This window comes from Cygnus atratus, chromosome 3, assembly GCF_013377495.2.
Source record: "Cygnus atratus isolate AKBS03 ecotype Queensland, Australia chromosome 3, CAtr_DNAZoo_HiC_assembly, whole genome shotgun sequence".
Lineage (NCBI taxonomy): Eukaryota > Metazoa > Chordata > Aves > Anseriformes > Anatidae > Cygnus > Cygnus atratus.
The window spans coordinates 64,013,279-64,035,998 of record NC_066364.1 but is presented as its reverse complement, the minus strand read 5'-3'; the positions used below and the strand labels follow the sequence as shown (position 1 = coordinate 64,035,998).

General features: G+C 42.7%; 1 protein-coding gene across 12 annotated transcripts in view; it reads left to right on the top strand.

The window, feature by feature from the left end:
• Positions 1-22,720, top strand: part of HIVEP2 (HIVEP zinc finger 2) — a 136,040-nt gene that overhangs the window by 71,455 nt on the left and 41,865 nt on the right. For 10 of the 12 annotated variants that reach the window (XM_035538419.2, XM_050709702.1, XM_050709704.1 and 7 more), the window contains one exon: positions 9,476-9,573. The exons of 1 other annotated variant lie outside the window; for it this stretch is intronic. The gene's annotated coding sequence lies outside the window, so the exon portion shown is untranslated. Of the gene's footprint in view, positions 1-9,475; positions 9,574-19,045; positions 19,179-22,720 lie in introns of those variants that run through there. One more of the 12 variants, XM_035538426.2, reaches the window with a different exon arrangement.

Sequence of the window (22,720 nt, the reverse complement as noted above, 5' to 3'; positions counted from 1 at the left end):
GATTTCGTGGCTGCATTCGTCCTGAGCAGACCGGTGTGTCGCTCTGACGGCAGGTTCACAGTTAGGCTCCGTAGATCAATAAACCATCTCGGTTAGTTGCTGAGCATATCAGATTTGAATTTTAAAAATCCACAGTCGCACTTAGAATACCACAGAGGCCAAAACCTGATGTAATTTTTAAGAGGCACCTGAAGAATTGCTCTATATTTCAGTCTGCCAGCATTATCTTCTGACCAGTTCACTGTTTGATTGGGTTTTAGTCTCCTGTTTTTCTCTGCAGCTATTGAAGGTATTTTTTTCTTTCTTTCTTTCTTTCTTTTTTTTTTTTTTCTCCTCCAAGAGACAGACAACTGTGTCTTTAAAGAAACAAAACAACTGTGTCAACAGATGGGAGAGAAAATGCTGTGTCTGAAATAGTGCTACGAATAAACGGTGTTAAAAATAGGTAGTCTTGCCACAACTGTTTCTTGGGCCAATGTGGAAATCCTCCCTTCCCATACTAGCGTGCTATCAAAACTACTAAAACCGTGTTAGAAAAACTGCCAAATTAGTCTATAAAATGTTGCTAGAATAATAACGACCCTTTTCCTGTCTGATTGTAACAGCCAGGCTAGTAAAGGGGAGAGGCTAAGAGAGCCCTGCTGCCAAGGGAGAGCTTGTAACAATTCCTTGCATTGACCCCTGGCCAGCAGCAACTAAAACACAGCTCTTGGAGCTGTGGACGTCATAGATTTTAATGAGGTGGCCCCCTTTGCCCCGCAGCTGTGCTAGGACAACTGTGTAACGAGGAACTAGAGGGTGTCAGAGGCTTGCCCCTTAGATGCATAATTTTGCTACTAGGTATGGAGGAAAATAATTTGCCTGACCCAAAACTATCCGGGGAGAGCCCATGGCAGTTTTGCTAGCAAGTTGTGTCTGTTCTTTTTTTTGTAAAAAAGAAAAAAAAAAAAAAAGAAAACTCCTGCCCTCCCCAAAATAGGAAAGCAAGCCAAAGTGTGCTTAAACGTGGTTGCTACTAGCAGAATTACAGCTGCAGTTTAGACATTGCATTTCTGCTTTCCATCTGTTGTCTCACTTATTTTTTCAGTCTGTCTCCTTGCTTTCAATTGTCTCTTCTGTGTCTCAGTTTATCCAATTTTCAGGGCTGGCCAGCCATTTCAGCATTATCGCTGTCCTAATGGCTGTAAGAAGAGCAGAGAAGCTCTTCACTAAATGATTTCTTTTTTTTCCACAATGCCTCTCTGCTTTGTTTGTTTGGGTTTTGTTTGCGCTTGGTGCTCTATGTTGTGTCATCTCGAAAGAGAGGAGATGTTTGCATAATGTGTGTTTTGCTATAGTTGTTTAATTCCTGCGAACATTTATACTATACGGCTCATGGTGCCTTTGGGGCAGGGACAGACTGTAACCTCAGGGACTGAATCAGGTCTTTGACCGTGCTCCTCACCCCTCTGGCAGCCTGGAGGGGCTGGAGGACAGGTAGAGCCTGGGCTTCTGCCCAGGGAGACCTGCTGTGGAGGAAGCAGCCTTGGGCAGCTAAGCATGATTTCGGGCGACCCCAAGGCATTTGTTATTTATTCGTGACCTCTGAGATAGGGCAAACCATGAAGGTAGGTAAGGCCCTTCCATCTGGGGAGAAGGGCAGCAGTAGGCGAGCGGTACAGCCTGCGGCCGAGTGCAAATTCCTCGTGACCTGGTGCAGCCCTGCTGTTTGCAATAGGCTTTTCCTTTCCCTCATCTGCGGTCGAGGAATGCTTCTGGGGATCCATGCTTGCCTGGAAGTTGTCTGTTAGATTAATGTTTCTTGCTGAGACTAAAGGAAGTCTAAAGGAAAAGAAAAGACTTTAGAGACTTCTCAGTTTACTTCTGCACGTCTAGGAAAGAGACACATTCCTTATCAAATCTTGTGTTCATTTTTTTTTCTACTCTTTCCTCATTGTCATGTGAGGAAAATGGAAATGGATGAGTTTATATGCCCATGATTTTTCCTTTTTCTTCTGGTAGATAAGGAAGCATCATCTCATCCTGCCTCTGTGGTTCCCTGCAATTTGTGGGAAGTGTGCATGTTTGTCTGTGTCCAAATATATGTCCCACTTTTTGTTTTGGTTTTGCTTAATAAATCTATGGATGAATTAAAAAGACTAGTATGTGTGTAAGTGACAGTTTGATTAACAGCTGAATTTGACCTTCTTCCAGTACGATGAGCTCAGAAGAAAATTTTTGGTGTTACATCCTGAGTCTGTGAAAAAAACATATTCAGAAGGATGCATGCCATCTATTCACTTTTGACTTGAGCACACGCTTTGCTTTGCTGAGTTGGCTCTACTGATTAGAGATGGAATTAAGCATAAGCTTAAATGACTTGCTCAGCTGTGACTGAGGTTGCATAATTTGTCTGCTCATTTTCCTCGAGCTTTCCTATTGAATTCAGTGAGAGTAGAATCAGGCCATGGCGATGGAGAGGTGATGCGGGTGTAATTGGAAGGATATGCCAATTAAAACTTACTCCTTTTGTATTGCAAAATGAAGTTTTGCTTTCTTGCTTTGGCCAATTTCAAATTACGCTCTCGAATTCTGGTCAGGTCAGTGTTGTTTTATGGGAAAAGTATAGCAAAATATTCTTGCTTTAGCTGTAGGAATATATAAATTGGATCCCTCAAAGCTCTCCTACAGCTGTAACCAGGCTAGCTGCTCTTGGACTGCCTCATTTTTCAGACCATTTCATTCTTGGACTGGACACCAAAATCATTAGAAAACATTTACTGGCAGTATTTAATAGCATATTAAAAACAAACAAACAACAACAACCAAAAAATCAAAAACACCAGACATTTGTGATGCACCACTAATCTATTGGTAATTTGTTTAACTCCACTCATCCACACATACAGGGGAATAAAATAAAGTGATTAAAATAAAAGTGATTTAAAAAAATATCTTCATATTTATGGCTTTTTTTTTTCCTTTTTCTGAGAGTCCATGGTGATAGCAGGAGGTGAAAAATTGCAAACAAAATTAAGAAGTTCAAGTTAGCTGTGGAGCCAGAAGTGTGATTCAGGAGCTGAAAATATCTCTGCGCTTCATGCATCAAACTCAAACACTGCTTTGGCAACGCCCCCTGGATCAGAAACAGAGTTTGAGGTCATTCCTCCTCCAGCCTGCCATGTATGGATAGGGCCCACGCTCATGACAAATTACCGACTTAGTGAGCGAGCACCAAGAGCACAGTGACATCAGCGCAGAGGGATCTTGCCTCACAGTGGAGGACGGAGGACTCCACGGCCTTCTTTCTCCTGTCTTTCTTTAGGCCTGGAGGGGCAGTGTGGAGGCACTGGGAATGAGGACACTTTAAACATTCCCTTTCTAGATGTGGAAGTGACAAGAGGCAGAGAAGGAAAGCACCCACCTCCTTGTAAAGGAGTTGTGAAGCATCCTGTAGAAATGCTAACAAAGTTTCTGGTCAGAGGTGTATTAGTGTCCCATTCAAATTTCTAGGACAAATCACAGAATGGTTTGGGTTGGCAGGGACCTTAAAGTCCATCCAGTTCCAACCCCCCCTGCCATGGGCAGGGACACCTCCCACCAGACCAGGTTGCTCAAAGCCCCATCCAGCCTGGCCTTGAGCACCTCCAGGGATGGGGCATCCACAGCTTCTCTGGGCAACCTGTGCCAGGGCCTCACCACCCTCTGAGTAAAGAACTTTATCCCAACATCTCATCAAAATCTCCCCTTTTAGTTTAAAACCATTCCCCCTTGTCCTATCATCTGCCTCAGTAAAAAGTTGCTCTCCATCTTTTTTGTAAGACCCCTTTAGGTACTGAAAGGCCTCAATGATGTCTCCCCAGAGCTTTCTGTTCTCCAGGTGAACATCCCCAGCTTTCTCAGCCTGTCTTCATAGGAGAGATGCTCCAGCTCTCTTATCAACCTTGTGGCTCTAAACATACGACATAGCTGCTCGTGGTGGTGCTTCACTGTGGACGCAGACCTGAAAAGACAATGGTTCATGCTGTGCTGTACAGGTCTTTACAACCAGGAGCACAGTGTCAGAGGTTGATCTCAGAGTGCCTTAAATGAAGTCTGTGCTTTGACTTAGCACTGCTGAGTTTGACTTAATACTTGCTGAGGTTTTAATTTTATTTTATAGAGAGTAATGACTAGATTTTGCAGGTAACTACAACCAAAACTCTGTAAACGTACCCCAAGTCCTTAGAATCCTCTGCTGACAAATTTCTGTTGTTCCCAGTCATTTCAATTCCCTGGTGTCCTGCATGTCTGCCTAGTTGCCAACTTCTCAGGGGCAAGTGAGCTCTCATCCTGCTGAGCTTGTCCAGTGCTGCTGCCAGTGCTCTGCCATGGCATTGAACAAGGTGCCTATGGGGATGGTCTTTCCAGTGAGATTGTTCTGGCAGCTTAAGTGATTGTCGTGGGTTTGTGGGTCACCTGATGCATTACAGCCCACCTGCTTGGCAGCTACCAGTGGCTCTGCTTTGGTTTCTTCATGGTGTGTAGGGCTGTACTTTTTTTTTTTCATTATTATTTGATTTTTTTTTCCCCAAGATACGGGTGTCATAGCAGGGTAGTCACAGAATCACAGCATGACTGAGGTTGTAAGGGACCTCTGGAGGAGGCCAGCTGGTCCCACCCTCCTGCTCAGGAAGGGCCACCTAGAGCAGGTTGCCCAGTTGTTCAAAGAGGGAAGAAAAAACAAGGCACTGGTGCAGGAGATTCCTCAGGATGGTTTTGCTGAAGCTTGTTTGGATCGCTTAGAGCATGAGCTTTACCAGGAATCCTATCCTGGGCTCAGCTGAGACCTGCTGTTCTTGCCTCTGCCCCCTCCCAGATGATCGTGAAAGGTACTCACGTCTTTGTGCCAGCTGCCTGCCCAAACAGCCCGATCCTCTTGGCAACAGCAGACTAGACAAATGGGTTGAGCAACATGTGTATGTGGACACAGTGTCAATTGTCAGCCTGACCATTGTCTAAAAGCATCAAGCCTGGTTAGCTGAGGGCACTGATCTCAGCTGGCAGTGTCTAAACTGCTATTTGCAGTGAGGTTATGGACCTATACTTAGGGGGATGTGCTCTTGCTAATTTAGCTCCTGGCTGAAGTGGGAAAAAAAAGTAACCCAAAATCATAGTTCCAGCACTAGCAGCAAAACAGGATCCTGCACATTGTAGATTTTGGCAATAAAAGAAATAACCTAGAGAGGATCCTGTACTCCATATAATACTGTCAAAGAAATCAGGTGTTTGATTTTCATAAAGTGGATCACTTATGTGTAAAGTAAAAAAACAAAGTTCATAGGTGATGTTCCAAAAGTCACTTGGCATGATATATCTTTTAGGTAAATTTTGTTCTTACTGCTAACTTTCTGGAGAGCCTGAGAGGTAACAGAAACAGCTTCACAAACATAGACATGCGTTAGTATGTATGGCTATTTTTAGTTGCATAATATGTATACATATGCATATATACATATACACGTACATGCATGTATGTGCACACATCTGCATGCATATGAATTTGTAAATGAATACATTTCAACAAATGAAAAATGTTGCAAAGTTTTCTTGGTGTTCTTTGCATTCAGATCTGCAGCACGGTGCTAGCATGCAGGAACAAAAATACCAAAATGAAGAAAAGCTGTGAATAAACAAAATTTTAATGGGCTGTCACACTCCTATTGAGAAAAATGTGGAAAACAAAGAAAGCATAAATACAGAAAAATATATTAGGCTTCAATTTTATGTTTTGGTAATGAAGATGAAAATGTTTACAACATAGAGACATAAGATTAAAAAAATATATATACCTTTAAATTTGGAGGTAGTTCAAGATTTGATCCATTAATTTCAGCAAACTGCTTGTAGGAAAGCATATTTCTGCAGCATCAAGGGCTTCCAGAGTGACCTGGAATTAGGAGGGTAAAGGTAGAGACACTATAAGTATTTTAATTCATCTATTCGCAAATGATTTGTGTGAACACATTAAGTGAGAACACCAGTATAGTAATGGGAGTAATTTTCTTTCACTTCTTCCAAATTCAATTGCATACAGTATGATTGCATTTGATCAGGACGTGAACATCATTTCTCAGATGATTGTGTTCTGCCATTGATCATATGAAGCCAATTTAAAGCATGACATTGCTTTTACCTTCCTCAAGTAGGGAGGCACTTTTACTTCTAGTCTTAGCTGCTGTAGATATCAATTTGTGTATATAATAAATTGTGCTTTGTTTAGAGAGTGATAACTGTAAAATATAGCTCATTCAGAGAGTAAGTACTGAGATTGAGATTGATGTCTGGAGCTTAATGCATCATAGCGTCAATCAAGCAAGTTCTAGACTTCTTACTCCTCCCAATGCGGACTGTTATTCTTGTAATTCTCTGGACTTTGTGTTTGAAAAGGAGAAAGAGAGCAGAGAGAAAAGTCTGCATGGGCTGTTTCACATATATAAAGGAGGGGTTTGAACCTATGGAAAAGAAGTGGGAGATTTGTGTGTTGCCTCAGTGCTTTGAGTTACCAGCCATGAATTTGAGCCCTGGGGTGGCAAGCTGCAGAAGTGTGCGACTTTTTCTACCTGTGTTGTGTGGATCATCTTTGGTACGAGCAATCTTATAGACTTGGTCAATCTGAGTCCTGAAGTGAATTCCCTTCCCATGGTAAGGTACAGTCTGTGCTGGAATGATACCTGCTGCAAGCCAGTTAAGGAGTAACAGAGGCAAGGCTTTATTTGCCCTTTGTACTCTTGAGGCAATTTCACCCATTTATTGTGCTATTTCAAAACCTTAGAATAATTAGCAGTAAAATAAATATTTGCCAGTTGTTTTCCTTAAACTTTAGTTTTTCATTAAAATACACATGAGATTTCTGATTTTTTTTTTACCTTGTAAAGTGCACAGGAATCTTCCTCTCATACCTCCTCAATTAACTGAAAAGTGACAGTGTAACAGAAATATAAGAAGTAACACAAAGTTCTTGTTGATCCATGAAATGACTTAATCTTTGTGGTCAGATGCTGCCAGTGCCTACTGCTACATTTTTGTTTCACTACTGAAGGTGTAGTTATACAATCAGAGTGATTAGTGGAGCTGCCAGGGGAGAGTCTAGCACTTTTTTCAAAAGCAGATGGTAAGAGTCATCATCAGAGTACCTCTGCCTATGTGTTTCCAAGTCCCATGTAAAAAGCTAATCCCTGAGTGTATGAGCTACAAAGTTCAAACTGAAAAAAGTCTTCCCAGCAGTGTCATGCCATGCTTCTCATACTCTCATTCCCCTTCTGATGTGCTTGTTTAATCTTAGTCTCCATGGCTGGCAAACAACAGCAGTATATTAAAACAGTCTTGACCAGATATGACCAAATGCTAGGAAATGATCTGCAATGGTTGTTGCATTGTTGCCTTTCTTTGCTGGGCTGTTGTTAAAGGAACTCGTCTTCTTTTGCTTCCAAACAACCAAGGATTGCACAACATTGCAATGAATGCAGTGATAAAAACAAATTAAAAGTTCCTGGTTTTAGTATCACAACAAAGCCTTTGGGAACTTTAATTGGGCAGTAAAATTCTGTTTGATGACACGTGCATCATTTGGAGTTGTTAAAGGCTCTGTCGGTTGGCTGTTCCCTCAGACCACGTACTGTTTGTTAGCTCCAACATTTCTGTAAGGTTGTTAACTTAGTAAGGAAAGGCATTAGTACTGCCTAGACAAAATCATACTGTCCTTAACCAGAACTTTGACTAATATTTTACCTAATTATAAGTAAAGATTAAGCTTTTTAAATACTCAGAAACTGACCCAACTTTCATGGAAGTCAGGTGGAGTCTTTCGCACTTGAATCAGACCCTAATGTGTCCATTGAGGAACACCGCTGAAGACAGTGAAGTCTACCGCATGAGTGAATATGCTGACTCGCACCAGTTAAAAGCTAAAAGAGAAATTGGTGAAAACAGGATATAGCATTCCTCATGGATTTCAGTTCAAAGACTTTTTTGAAGCTGGAACAACAGTATGATTTTGTGTCATAAATGATATATTTCACTTATGATTTTGTTGTCTTTTAATGGAAGTCCCCTCTGCTCCTCCCAGCTTGCTATCGAGAGGATTTAGTCTAAATGAGCCCCTTGTCTTTGGGTTGGGGGCAAGATAAACAGATTTGCAATTCACGTTCATTAAAAAGAACTTTATGCAAGTGTAGCCAGCATCATTAAAGCCAGCTAGGCCTGTCTGAAAGCATAAAGCACGGGGCCGAGGGCTAGAGGGTATCCATATACCAACAGGGAAAGCAAGCTGCAATTTGGTGCACCCCTAGGTTTTAGTGAAGGGTGGACTAATAAAGATTCGTGACTTCTTTATTGCTTTGTTTTGTTTTTTGACTGGAACTTTTCTCAGGCTAGTTGTAAAAATCGAGAGTGAAATACCGGCCCTGCTAAAAACAGGATTTTGCCCTTGAGTGCAGCCTTGCCAAAGTTTCACCCATAGATTAAAAACGTATTGGGCTTTGTCTGCTCAGAGATTGAAAAGTGGTTCCTGGCTCCGCATCCAGATTCATTTCCTAGAAAGCTGTATATTGATGTGATAAAATGTCAGTGTCTGGAGCCAGAGCATATGTTCTTTTATATACTCAGATGCCTGTATAGACCACTGTTGACATCGCTGGTTAGTAACACATTATCATTTGCTATTTGTTTTTGTTGCTGATAGCAAACAGTACAGCATAAAGCATAAGCGCATGCCTTCTTCTACTAACTAGTTCCAGGCCTGCTTCACCCTTCATGTGTTGGCACCCTGTTTCCCTCAGCTCGCATTTGCGCTCTGCTGATGGTGGAAGCATGGGGCTTTGCCCACCTGCGTGGTGGGCAGGCTTTGCCCGGGGTACGGGGCAGTGTGAGGAGCCCTTGCGCTCATGAGAAGCCCAGGGAGGTTTTCTGTGTACTCCTGTGGGAGCTTGGTTAGGCCATGGCCAACGATCTGCAAGTCCAGTGTGCCAAGTTTGGCACTTTCCTGTCAGAGGCCTCCGCCATGCTCCTCTGCCACAGTGCTTGTCAGTCCTTGAGGAGCAGGCACCTTTCCTGCTGTGGTGACCCAGCTGCTCCATGAGGGCGGCCAGCCAGGGCCCAGCGTCACAGCCATGCACCACAGGGCACGGCAGGGCGAAGAGCAGAGGGGACGTACAGGGCCTCCTGCTGGGACCTTGTGCTGTCAGGTGGTTCCCCAGCAGCTGCCCTGGGGTGCAGCCCTCTCCAGGAGCACAGCCACCCCGGGATGCCCTCCTCATTGCCCATCCCTGGCAAGTAGCCTGCGGTGGCAACTCACATGCAGGTGTTCAAGAGCACAGGGAAGCCTGAAAGGAAGAACCCTGGGCAAAATGCAAGCTGTAGTTATCTGAGCTTCACAGCATATATAACATAGGTTATAAAATCAAGGCTGACGTGACAAAAATCCTTAAAAATCCTTCATATTTATTTTTCTAAATAGGTGGAGGAGAGTGTGAACAGCCATATTCGCTGGAGTGCTGAACCGAATTGCCTTGACTGGAACCATTATTCACTTGCACCTTTGACGGCAGCAGCCAGGTAGGAGAGCAAGGAAAGAATGTGTTCGAATGAACTGGGGAAGCAGGCCTGGGTGGATATTTTTTTGTTCTCAGAAAGCTTTAACTGAAAGTAGCTCGCATTTAAATAGTAACTGATTACTTGTCAACCTTTTGTTGCAAGTGAACTCACCTCTTGCTGAAACCAGAAGCATTTCTCTTTCTGGACAGGTTGTGTTTTTGGTAATTCAGAAGTGGTGTCTTTGCTTTGACCGTATATTTGGTTTGCCGCTTTCTCTTCTTTGTATAGTTCTTGCATCAAGAATCCAGGGAGCACACTTTCTGAAAGAAATAAGCAGAAAAATTTACTTGTAAAAAGTACAAGAAAAAAAAACAAACAACAGTGGATGGGGTTTTGATATCTAAAAGAGCTGCTTTTATTATTGTTATTATTTTTCAATTGTCCTAAAGAGTAAGTTGGTGGTTTCTGTTTGGCCGTCTTGCCATTTCAAGTGCACCATTGATGATACTGTTTAAGATCAAGGTTTATTTTTTCCTCTGGGTCTTGAACACATGGGCACATGCAAACTGCGGTTATGAAAATAATGACACTGTAGTAGCCTGATACCCAAGCTAGCTTAAAGTTAGTGGATTCCCAGTAGCAGTTTAGCTATGGCAACACAATTCAGAAGCCAGTTTATCTTGTCAGGAAAAGGTCTGTTTTCAGCTAGTTGTTGCAGCTCCATGTTTGTTTGGGGTGCTAGTCACAGGTTGGACAGATTTCACACTGACTTTGTCTCAGAGACTGTGCCTTCGTGTAGTAGACAGAGTTAGTTTTGTTGCAGCAGCACTGAGGAGCTCCTCTTCTCTAATATTCTGTGTACTGGTTAGCCTTCCGAATGTCGTAAGACTGACTTAAAATAGTGAAAAATTAAGGAAATGTTTCATCCTTGTCATTGGCTTTTTTTTGTTATTATTATTCAATATTTATCTGCAACCATAAGAATGGTTGCAGGCATATAAAGAAGACACAAGAGTTTCTCATGCCTTACCATGATCCCAGGAGGTGTTCAAAGAAAACATACAATGTATTTTGAGATGAAACTGCCATTTTTTTCAGAACTGTAAATGGGATTAGACCTCTGTTTCATTCTATATATGAATTGAAGGAAGGAATGACAGGGGTTAAATTGAAATGGGCTGTCCCTTGAACCTTTGCTCAAACCTGGAACTGATCCCAAATATTCTGCAGTCCATGGTGCTGCTATATGGGATATCTCTTCTTGTGGATCCTTTTGCAAGTCCCTTCAATTGAAGTTGTGTCTGTGAGCGTTGCACTATTTCCCCCCTGCAGTCTGAGACCTGAGATCTTCCCATGCAGCCTGGGATCAGAGCTAGGTGAGAGGGGTGCAAATTAATGCCTGTCAGCAGGGGTGTTAACAGGGAACATGCTCGCAAAAAACTACGCATCATACTTGCCATAGGTCCTGTGGAATTTATGGTGAAAGTTCAGCAGGGAAACAAACTGTCCTAATGCACCCGTGAGCTCTGCTCCCTGTTTGGGAAGCATTAACAGTGTGTGAAATTTATAAGCAGGAGTAATGGAGTACCAAAACCTAGCCATGTCCTGACTCACCAGGCAGGATTTAAGGAGAAAACTGAGAATTTTGGTACACAAGAGTGTGGCAGCCATCCTCCAAAATGGGTTTTTAGCATAAATTTTTCAGGTTTCATTAGTGTGTAACTTAATGGTACTTCTGTGCATTGGACCCTTGCTGCTGTGGCTCTCTTCTATGCTGAGAACTCCCCTTATAATTTGTCAGCCTAGTAATGGTGTACTTTACTTTTTGGTTTGGAACAGCTGAACTTTAGAATAGATGCTCTCAATTAATGTAGTTCAGAGTGGTGTTATTGTAACTATGATAATATGTATTGCAGCCTTCTGTGCTAAGGATATTAAAGCAAGCGCTTAATACTGGTAGGGTAGTAAATATGCCATGTGAGCTAATAAAAGGCTCCCATTAAGAAACTGAACCCTATATTGCATACTTTACAGGTGAAAACTTGCAGTTTGATTCCACAGCTAGATATGGGGCGATAGCAAGGCACATTTTCCCTGAAGACAGGAGCATGCAATGCTGCCAAACCAGCAGTCCCAGGCGCCCTGCAGGGGATGATTCTTGCAGCAGAGAGAGATTGCACAAGCTGTGGTGTGGAGGACTAGCTGCTTTATTTTGGCTGAGTATCTTCTGAAGATACTGGTCCTGATTCCCTACTGTCTGAAACCTTTTGCTATTTATACCTGGGTAAAATGAATGCCAGGCGAGCATAAAATGCCACTACCCTAGTGCTAGAGGAGCTGTTATCCACTTTGCCCAAATATAAATGACCATGCAAAGGGTAAAGCAAGTTCAAGGTCTCTCTTTTTGTTACGGCATTGCCCTTAGATCCTGCAGCTTGTTGATGAGTGTGTGTGAGCAGGAAAAGGCTGTGCTTCAGTGGTGGTGGTTTGAGCTCTAGATGTGCAAGTGCAAGGAGAATCGAGAACACTAATTTCTTGTTCCACTACTAGTCAGAGAGAGAAAAACATGTTTCTTCTTCTACTTCCAGGAGGTGGCTGAGCAGGATAGTAGCATAACAAATTTATTTGCTAGTTTTCTGACAGTCTGGGGTAGGAAGAAAGATGCTCGAAAACAGCTGGAGGAGGCAGAAATGGACATTGTGACTTGAAGTCTCCCTGCCCTTGGGCATTCAATAGCAAGCAGTGCATTAACATGCCATATATTGGAAGGACACAGTCCTTGAAATCCTCTGGCACTGCAAGCTACTGCTTTTAAACTAGAACAGAGACAGATAAGGGTAACGTGAAGGAGAAATTCAGCATTGCATATTATAAAATTGAATCCTTAAAAAAACTGGTCACTTTTGGCGGAATTTCATATATTGTAAATAGAATCCGTATATATTCATGCTTATTTTAAACAGAATATAGTGTACTGCAATTTCTGCTATCTACGCAAATATCTCGGTAGAGTAATTTAAAACAGATCTATTTTGTAGCCAGCACTGCGCCAATTTAATAGTAATACTGGCCTATGTTAGAGGTTCTGAGTCAGGTTCTGATAGCTATATACCTGCTGAAGACAATGAAGACCTAGCATGGGGTGAGGGCATCAGTGTCCGGCTCTTTGTGAGCAGAGCTGTTTGTGAGTCCTGTGCTACAATGCCCACTGCTGTGGAAAGGACCGATTCAAAAAGCAAGAAATGCAAATCATTTTGAATTACAGGCAGCAAGAAGGATCCTTCCATAATACCTAGATAAACCTCCATTTATGTACTATATTTCAACAAATAGCCTTTTCTTTTTTTAGGGATGGGGTGTCGTAAGATTATTAACACTGAACCACACCCAGTGCAATTCATTTTATGTAACTTCTAATACATGCATTTACCTATTCACATACACTTTTCCCTGTTCTAAATATATCCTAAGGTTACACATGCAAGGCTCACAGCTTCAATGCAGACATAGAATGAACAATTGTGGTTTTGAATCTGCTGGTGACAAATACCCAGAATTATTTTAACATGTCATGCTGTAGTAATGCTAAATTAAATATTTCAAAACATAAACAAGAAACTTGTATTATGTAGATCTTTAAAAGTAATACCGTGAACCTTCCTTCTTGTCGCTGTATTCTTATGAGAAATTTGAAGAATTTACATTTTTGAAAAAATACATAATACCCGTTGCAATTGTGCGAATCCATGTTAGAGGATTCTTTTGCTCACAGATGCTTTGCTAATAAGTTCTGAGCCTGAAAAGTTTTGGTTAGTTGGGAATCTCAGATCCGTGCTAGCAGTTATCTCCAGATGGCTGCAATCTATTTTGTACCAAGCCTTCAGCATCTCAGCGGTTGCATGTTTGGAATTATGAAACACACTGTTCCACTTGTTTTTGCCAGTAAATATACTGTGCATTGTATGTTAAGTTTTGATGGGTGGTATAGTTCGAAGAAGAGGTAAGAGAGAAAATGTGGGGAGAGAAAAAGAGAAAGGAAAAGGGTAGGACAGGAGAGGAAAGAAAACGCAGCAAGAAAAGTTTGTCTGCGTAATGAATTCAGTCTGACTGGCAAACACAATCTGACTTCAAGTTGTGAATTTCATTGAATTTGATCCAAGAAAGACACAGCTGAGCAATCTGCAGGAAGCAATCTTTTCCTAGAAGTATGCAGCTCCAAACTGTACAAATTCTTCCACTGATCGTAAAATTTCTGTGCACCACTAAACCTGTGTAATTGGATACTTTTGAAAAGAAAGTAGTGTATTGAGATATTCAACTAAAGAATAACAAAAACATCATTGAATGTAGAATTTTGAAAGAAGAAAAACTATATAATTTGAAGTTGGCCAATGAAACCCTAGTGATAAGGACAGTTAATCATTTCTGGTGCAGCTGTTTCCTGACATTTCTGCAAAATGTTGTGGAAAAATTAATGAAGGTTCGTTCAGTAATGGTTTCAAGCTTGGCTAGTGGAAAATATGACAGTATTTCCATCGTCAATTAAGAACAAGCAAGGCCTTTTTTTTTTTTTCTGTAGGGGAAGTGGTATGCAGTTTGTACTGCACAGGAAATTGTAGACTTGAGAGCAGCTGTGTGATAGCAACAGGTATGCAGAGAATATGAAAAAGAGCCTGGGCCCTTTGCTCTTATCACACGTGTTTCAGTGCAGCAGAACTCTGCGACATGCTGGAAGAGACAACTTGCTGCATGGCATGACGCTACCTATCTAGCATGTGGGGTATTCCTTCGAGTGTCCGACTGAAAATAAACGCCCTTCATGCCACTTCAATAAAAAAGGATATATCAAGTGAGATTTTCATTGTAACTGTGTTTTATTACTGCAGTGTCCCAAAAGCATAACTCATTTTGGTGGAGAGACACAAGATATTTTTTTAACTGATCTCTGTAATTCTTGTTGCTTGCAATTTGACCTCAGGCTATATGATTTTTACAGCCACACAGCACGCCTTAGTGAGCACGTGTGGTTGCTGCGTTCCCCCAGTGCAGAGCATCCCCTGCTATAATGGGCTGGCCATTTTGTGTCTGGGGACGGTGAGAAACCTGTGGGCCTCGCGCGCAGTATGGACGTGGGGTTATATATGTGAACCCAATACCATGTATGTGTACGTAGCATTGCATATAGCTAAGAAAGCATGTGGTTTAGAAACAAGAGCGTGGCCCAGGGCTGTATTCACATCGCAGATCAGCATAGCTGAAGGTTACTGTAGCAGCTGAGCAGTGGCCTCTGTCCACTCCTTCACCTCATGGCAGCAGGCGGGGAGCCAGCTGCCGGCAGCCTCCTCAGCGGCACCTTGGGGCTGGCGCTCCTGCCCCAGCTCTGCAGTGCCCAAGCTCCTCCAGCTCAGCTTGGTTTTGGGGATGCTAGATTGTTCTGCTGTTGGATAGCCTGCATGGGCCAGCATTCAGTCAGCACAGAAACAAGATGCACCGCTGGGAGTAAGTTGTGAAGATCAGTCCCAGATTGCCAGTAGAATTAACTGTTTTTCCCCAAAGGGATCTACATTTTATTTTTGGTTAAAAATGCATTAGTGTGAAATTACAAGGCTTATACAGAACTACTGTAAATCACTGCAAAAGTTTAGGTGAATGATTTAGAGACTCGGTACCTCTTTCTGGACTGTGAGGGGTTTTACAAACCTGCCTACTCTAACAGATTTTTTCTTCCTCTTAACATGCTGAGATAGTTTGAGCCCTGCCATAAATATGATTTCTAGCCTGTTTACACAGTATGGTGATTCATGCTAGCATGGTTGATAGAAAGAAAATACATTATAATGAATGGTTTATGCTTTTCTAATATCACTCTGTAAAGGAGACGCTTACTCAGTGCTCCTGCTGCAAATTTAGAAGACCCTCAGCAAGCTCGCTAAAAATGTTTGTCTTACTTTCTGTAATGTTAGCTATGGAGTGTGTAGTTCTTACTGGTTTAAGCCAGTGTAAAACAATTAATAGCGATGAAGCCCCATCCATGATTTAGCTCCATTCACATAATCATGCAAAAGTCAGGCCCAGGTCCCCTGTCTGTGGTGCAGTCAACTCTAAGGAGCTTTGTTTAAGACTCTCCCAAGCCTGCAATCCCTTGTGTTGGTCAAAACTTTGCTGAAGTCAGTGGCAGCTTTATCAGGGACAGCTTATGTATAAGAACCTGTAATTAATCTTGATTTGGGACATTAAAAGATAGTTCTTGAAGTGTCCCTCCACACGCTTGAGTAACCAGGTGAGTACTGTGGCTGCAATCAATATGCTGCTGTACTCATGGTGGGACTACATGTGTGCTTCAGGGAGTGCATAGGCAAAAGGGAAAGATGAGGGCTCTTGTCCCTCATTTTGTCTGACGAAGGCAGCAGGTCAAATATGAGCTGCTTTTAAACTTCTCAGCATGAGGTCTATGCCTACAGCTACAGAGGAACTTCCCATAAACACAATTTGTCAATTGAAAGAGGACTTTCCACAAGAACAAGTTTTCCACTGGAAAATTTCTGTATTGCCTATTTTTATTTTTTGCTTTTGTTTTTCCGTGGAAATCTCTGAACGAAGTACTTCCCTTTAAGTCACCTTAATTTACGAAGAAGATATTTGATGAGCTGAACTGAGCTAGCATAGTTTCAGTTGTCGTTAAGTTACTTCTGTCCATTACTCCCTCTCATGTCATGGCAAATGGCAATACAAAAACTTCATGCTTGAAAAGTTCCTATGGGCAGGTCACCTTGTCAGGCCTACATGTTCCATGGTGTATGGGAGTCACCGTGGTGAAAACATCTACTAACTAGTAACAGAACAATGTCTTGGTGAACCAGATTCAAAAAAAGAGGCCACAGTCCCTGGGAAACCAGAGGAGCTGTTGTGTGAGCTTCTATCTTTGCTGTTCAAACTCAGTCTCCCAGATTTTCGTGTATTTTTTACCAGTTATTTAAAACTTCTACAGCAGTTGTAAAACTCTTGGATCCATTTGAGCTTAATGATGAATGAAAAGTAAGTACATTTAAGTGATTGTAAAATTGGCTAAGGTCATACAATCAAAGTGCTTGAAGGACGCCTACACGTTTCTTGCTTTATTGCCTTAGCTTTCCCTACAGAAGGCAGCTGGATAATAGCTGGGACATTACTGGAGATGACTGGACACCTGGTGTGGAGCATGTGGGAAGGGAGAGGAGTGCTGCTGACACCAAAGTGTTCATTGAATCACACAGTGACCTCTTATGGATGAACATTAAAAATGAATGCATGCTCATATCACAAATACTACTTTTACTTTTTCAAGTAACAGTCTGAATAGTTCAGCAAGGTTTGTAGTAAATGTAGTGTTCTCCTTACAGTACTGTGTCTCCTGACTTTCATTAATCTTTTTCTTTTTCTTGTCCCTCATGGGGGGAGGGGGGGAGCACAGGGATGGGGACACACATCCTACTTTTATGTAGACATGTTGCCAATTATACTGAATGCACCAAACCTTTGGTGATATTGAATAGTGACCATCTCTCAGGTTTGATGATCGTGGCTGGTGGCATGCACAGAGCACTGGCCCCTGCCATCCCTGAAGGAAACTTGTCCCCCGGAAGGAAATGGGCTGTACCAGTGACCATGCTGCTGCACAGGAGGAAGCTCTCTGTCTACATGAGACTGGAGGCTGGTGGAGATTTCTCCACCACGTGTACACAGGAAACAGCATGTCAGATGTCTGACTTTCCTTCGGGCGGTCTCCCCGGTGCTTCTCAGAAGGGCACGGGAGTTGTGGTTAAATATTACAGTCTAACCTTTTACTTGCTCAGAGACCAAACAGGAGCTAAGTAACTTTAAACCATTAGCTTCATTTTAAGTATCTCTTCCGTGGGACGAAGGGCAGTTGATTCTCGATCATGTTATATTTTCCAGATGAATGACTCAGAACAAAAGTGCCAGGCTACCCACAGCAGAGTATGCCAGTGCAGCTAATGAAACAGAGAAGAGCAAGGGTCCTCCTTCGTCCCTCATTCTGCTTCTTTCACAGGATTCTCTCCGTTTCCTTTTCCCTCTTACTCTGTTGGTGTTTTATTTTTCTAATCATAGTTTTAACGGAGTGGCCTGAATCAGATTTCTGAATGTTGTCCACCAGCAGCCCTATTCTCACCTGAGGGTGCTGGGGAGCAGCCGTGGCCCCAAGCCCTTCTGCTTCCCTACTGCTCAGCTGCCCCGGGCTGCTGGGGACAACGGGAACAGACCTGAATTGAAAGAAGTGACACATACAGACCGGCCATTTAATTAAATAAGTCAAAAAATGCCTTTGACAGATACCAGCTCTTTGGCATTCAAGGGAAAGCCAAATACACTTTCCATGCTAACAGCTAAGACTTAACTGTAGCTGAAATGCCGAACACAGTTTCAGAAGTAACATAATGTGACAACACCATTTCTACCAATGTACTGTCCTTTGGGGGAAAAAAACAAAACCAAAAACTTGTGTTACTTTCAATCTGCTATATTAGATAAGGTGTTTTTTGGTGATAATTGAAACCAGAGTTTTCATTCACTTATTAGAATTTAAAGACTATGTGAAGAAGGGATCATAGAAGTTATTCAGATCATTTGAGTATAAGAAAATAAATCGTTTAGCAAAACTCACATTGGTGACAATCAGTCGTATTTCACAGTTACATTGCGAAAGCTACGAACAGCCTCAGTTCTAAATTTAAGATAGTCAGAAATTGTTCTGTTTAGCATGTCCTAAAATTATCCAGCACAGAAATACTTAGGGGAAGTGTTAAAATTAATTCTCAAATTTTAAAAAGGCAGCTTAAAGGGGAAGGAATGCAGATGTGGAAGTATTAAATAAGTGCCATCTCAGTAACAATTTTACCAAACGCAGGGAAGAGCCATACACTTCATGTCCTTGTTATAAGATTCTTGAAGAAAATACTCCCACTCGGATAGAAATTCACTGTAAACAGCCCTCTTGCTGTTGTCATTGGTGTACTTCTGAGGATGCAGTAGCTCTTAGAAGGAGCTGGGTCGGTTGTGCAATACTGTGACCTTATGGTGCATAGACACTTCCAGTTTTGGAATGTGAAATGTCTGAAACTGGGAGTGGGCGGACAAGAGGTGGAGCTAGCGAGGAGCCCGGGTGGTTTTGTTTCTGAGAAACTCTCTATTGCTGGTGAGCACTGCTAATCTGTCAAGTGTATGGCCAAAGCCCTGGATATTGCTAAGTTGAGCCACTAAACAAGATCAAGTTGCAAACGGACACGGAGCTATGGGGTGGTATTTTGGAAGTTCAGCTTTTAAAACAGTCGAAAACAAGGCTGAATTCTTTCAGACCTGAAACCACAGCCTCCCAAAATGCGTCAGAGACTCTTGATGCTGCAGCGAGGTCAGCTTCCCTCCCCCCCACACCTGTGAGTCAGGACAACTCTATTAAAGGAAGCTTTTATTGGAAGCTGTCAATAGAGAGGTAGACAACATGCAGATGTTGAGGACACGGTGGGAAAGAGTTTGGATCCTGTGCCTACATAGATGGTCACCAACAGGAAGAAGAGTATTTTTGTGGAAAACAGAGGGACGCTGAGGAAAGACTAGTGTTTAAGCAAGAGGTAGGTACGTCTGATTTCATCTTCTGTCAAATTAAAGCTAGGATTCAGAGTCCACTCAAGCTGGCATTGTATCCATTTCTCAAGGGGGACAAAGGCTAAATGTTTCGTGGGCTACATGCCCTCAGTGCTTGTCCACTGTGCCTTCTGTACCTACTTTTGCTGAAAGTTGCAGAAAAATAATCTTAGAGCAGCTCAGTTGAATGCAGAGGGAAAAAGAAAACCAAAGATGAAACAAAGTATTGGACTGGTGGGAATTTCAGCAATGTGATCTTGATTTCCACGTAGTGCAGACACTTTTTGAAATGAAACTTCTTATAGCGCAGTCATGGACTTACTGTTTCCTTTGCTATAAATTCAGACCTGCTCATGGGTGAATCGACAGTAATGGGGCTTAAAAATGTCAGTGAACAATGCTGTCCCACTTATATTGATTCTCCTTTAACTTTTTCCATGTTGCTTGTTATTACTACTATGACCTGGACTGCTCTAGCAGAGTGTTAGCATAGATGAAGTTCCTGTAACAAGCAGCATTGCAATAACTGGGACCTGTGGTTTTAGATGTGATCTTCCCTTAATACTGGTAGGTGCTCTGTGCTTACTGAATTTACCTCTACCAGAGAAGAAATATCATACAATAACTTTGTGACTGAAAAAAATACCTCTAGAACTAATTTATAGTGCCAGTAATTTTATTGTTTCTGTGTGAGATTGCTAGCAGAGGGAAAGAGATCCTGGAAACCAGCTGCAGCTATTTAATTCATGACCTGTCAGGAAAATAGATTTTGGTTTCCAATCCTGATGAGCATCTTGGGTGAAAGGCAGAGTATGGTCCTGGCTGTGCAAAGAGCTGACCTTCCTGAACCCTCATCACATTTGGTAGCACTGTATTTGCTACTGAATAGCACTGTGGTAGCACTGTATTTGAGCGGTTTTCCTGAGAACATCCCATGTGGAATTTTCCTCTGCTTTGAAGGCTTACATTATACTGTTTTGATCCACTTTCCATTTCACTGGTGGACTATTACTATTAACTTTCTCACAAGGTGAATCAAGCTGCATTTAAAAAAAAAGGAAAAAAAATACTCTTCTTTGCACCTTTGATTTTTCCTTTTGTTTTTTGAAACCATGTGTGTTACATTTTATGAGCAGTCCCAGAGATGCCTTGTATCTAGAAATGTAAATAACCTTTTATTTGAAAAATAAAAACCAGCTGGGTGCACTTGTGGCATCCCTGACTGCCAAACGTTCATTGGCAAACACTCTACTGCAGGTACGGCTGAGCCCATATGTGGATGCATTCACATGTGGAATATGAGTTTGAGAGAATTAGCTGCTTTTGGTAGTCTTACTGAGGCAGGTATCTGCCTCAATTTACATTTATATTTTCTGTTCAGAATACATTCAGTCTGAAGATGGTGGTGAAGGAAAAGAAACAGAAATACGTGTTCCTAAAGTGTAAAGCAATGGCTTATCAGATCTGTATGATGAGGGGAGAAGTGGTTGGAAAGAGAAACCCAAGCACAACAGCATGGAGGCATAGAGCTGCACCTGGGGGCAACTGCAACATGCAAAGGGAGCTCCTGGACATAGTGGTGGGACTAGCTGGTCCCCATTAGTGTGATTCAGCAAATTTTTACCCTGTTGGACAAGACAAAATTGTATCTCCCATGCCATCTGCCTGGTCCCCTCCCCTACAAATCTGCTCTGACCAGCCAACAGGAACTGTGGCTGCCTTTGGCCTTTCCATGGCCTTCCTCTGCTAGCCTTTTTCTGGCCTTCCTCTGCCCTTTGCACTTTCTGGCAAAGTTCTGGTGCAATCAGGCTGCAGGATAGCAACGTAACTGTCAGCATCTTCCAGATGTCATGTGAAACAGAGCAATGTGTTTTATACCAGTCATGTCCTTGCTATGTCTTTTGCTAAGCAGGTTTATACAGAATATAGAAGTCTGAATCCTACCTTGAAATTAGATTTGACATCCTTGAATGGATTAAGGTGAAAAATAAATTGTTATACTGAAGAAAGCTATAAAGAAAAAATCAGACTGACAGCATCTTTTTTTAAGTTTTGCTGATCAGAAATCAGAGGCTGAATTTTGGCTCAAATGTCTATAAGCAGTCTTGCAATCAAATACTCCCAGTTTGCGAGGATACAAACAGCAGCTCCTCTAGCTTGCTCTAATGAACCAGCAGCTCTTTGTTGGTGCAAGCAGAGCAATTAGGCTCCCTGCTAGAAGAGCGATGTTTGTTATGCAGTTTCATCCAAGTGATTGGGGTTATTTTATTCAAGCAGACCTCACTAATCCGCAATTAAAATGGCATTTTCATCTCACACTTCGAAGCTGAGAAAAAGCTTTGGAAGATTTTAGTAGCTCTGATGATGAGCTTGGTAGAGGAACAAAATCAAACAAGGACCTTTTGTTGCAGTGGTTGGGTCATGACTGAAACAGTTGACTACTTCACTACAGCAAACACATAGGTGGCTCTTCTCGTGTTTTTATATCCAAGAGGGGAGCAGTGACTTTCCTGACACCTTTTGGGGGAGAAAAGGCTGGGCTGTGTCAGCTGTGCCACGTGCAGCACCTGCTGACAGTCAGTCCTTTTCCTCTCCGCCGCTTTGAAGTAATAGGCCACGTTTTTCTGGCAGGCCCAAGTGGTGAGGTTGCACTGGGTTCAGGCAATTTAAAATCTGTCTGCAATTTTTTGCACCTGTTTCATTGTGGTATTTATGGCTCATTTTTACCTGTGCTTTCTGTTCCGTGTACTGTTACCAGCAGCCTTCCTAGCTGGTATTGGTGCAGCTCTGAGGGAAGTGAAGAGAAGAGCGCCGAGTGCAATTTGGAGGATGATCAGGGTGAGATCAGTTCTTGAAACCCGAGACAAGTTAATGATGAAACCTGAGTTTTGTTAATAATACATTGTGATTATTACTGCAGGCAGGGTAGATATCTCCTATTTCTTATCTTTTAACTTGCGGATCCTAGTTGAAGCGACCGGACTCCTCAGCCACCCCACCCGGGGAGCCGGCCTGTCCCCACAGCCGGGCTGGCGGGCCAGCTTCCCCCGGCAGAGCAGCGCCTGCAGATGTCAGCGAGTCACACAGGCTGGGAGGAGGGTGTGTGATCAGCAGATGTAGCAGCAGAAAGTTAATGACACAAGGCACCTAACCGGAGCTGCCCTTACCTCAGCGCTCAGCACCAGCCAGGCCGGTGGCAATGCGCTCCCACGTCCTAAGGTCTTCATAAGGGAAAAACTGCATTATGAGCCAAGCCTCTTGCCTGCAGTAATTGCCAATAAAACATTAATCCTAACCTTTGGTAGACCGCATCTATCTCTGTCAGCTGGGAGATCCCAGGCCCCACTGGGGAGGTGGCACAAACCAGGGTGCACGTTCAGGGCCAGTCGGTGGCAGGGGAGTGGCGCTGGTGAAAGTGCTGCCACCACACAGGGGCAGCCAGAGGCGGCTGCGGCAGGAAGAGCACCCACGGCAGGATGCAGGCAGATATGAGATAGCGTGGCCCCTCCTCACCTACCGGCCTCGTTTC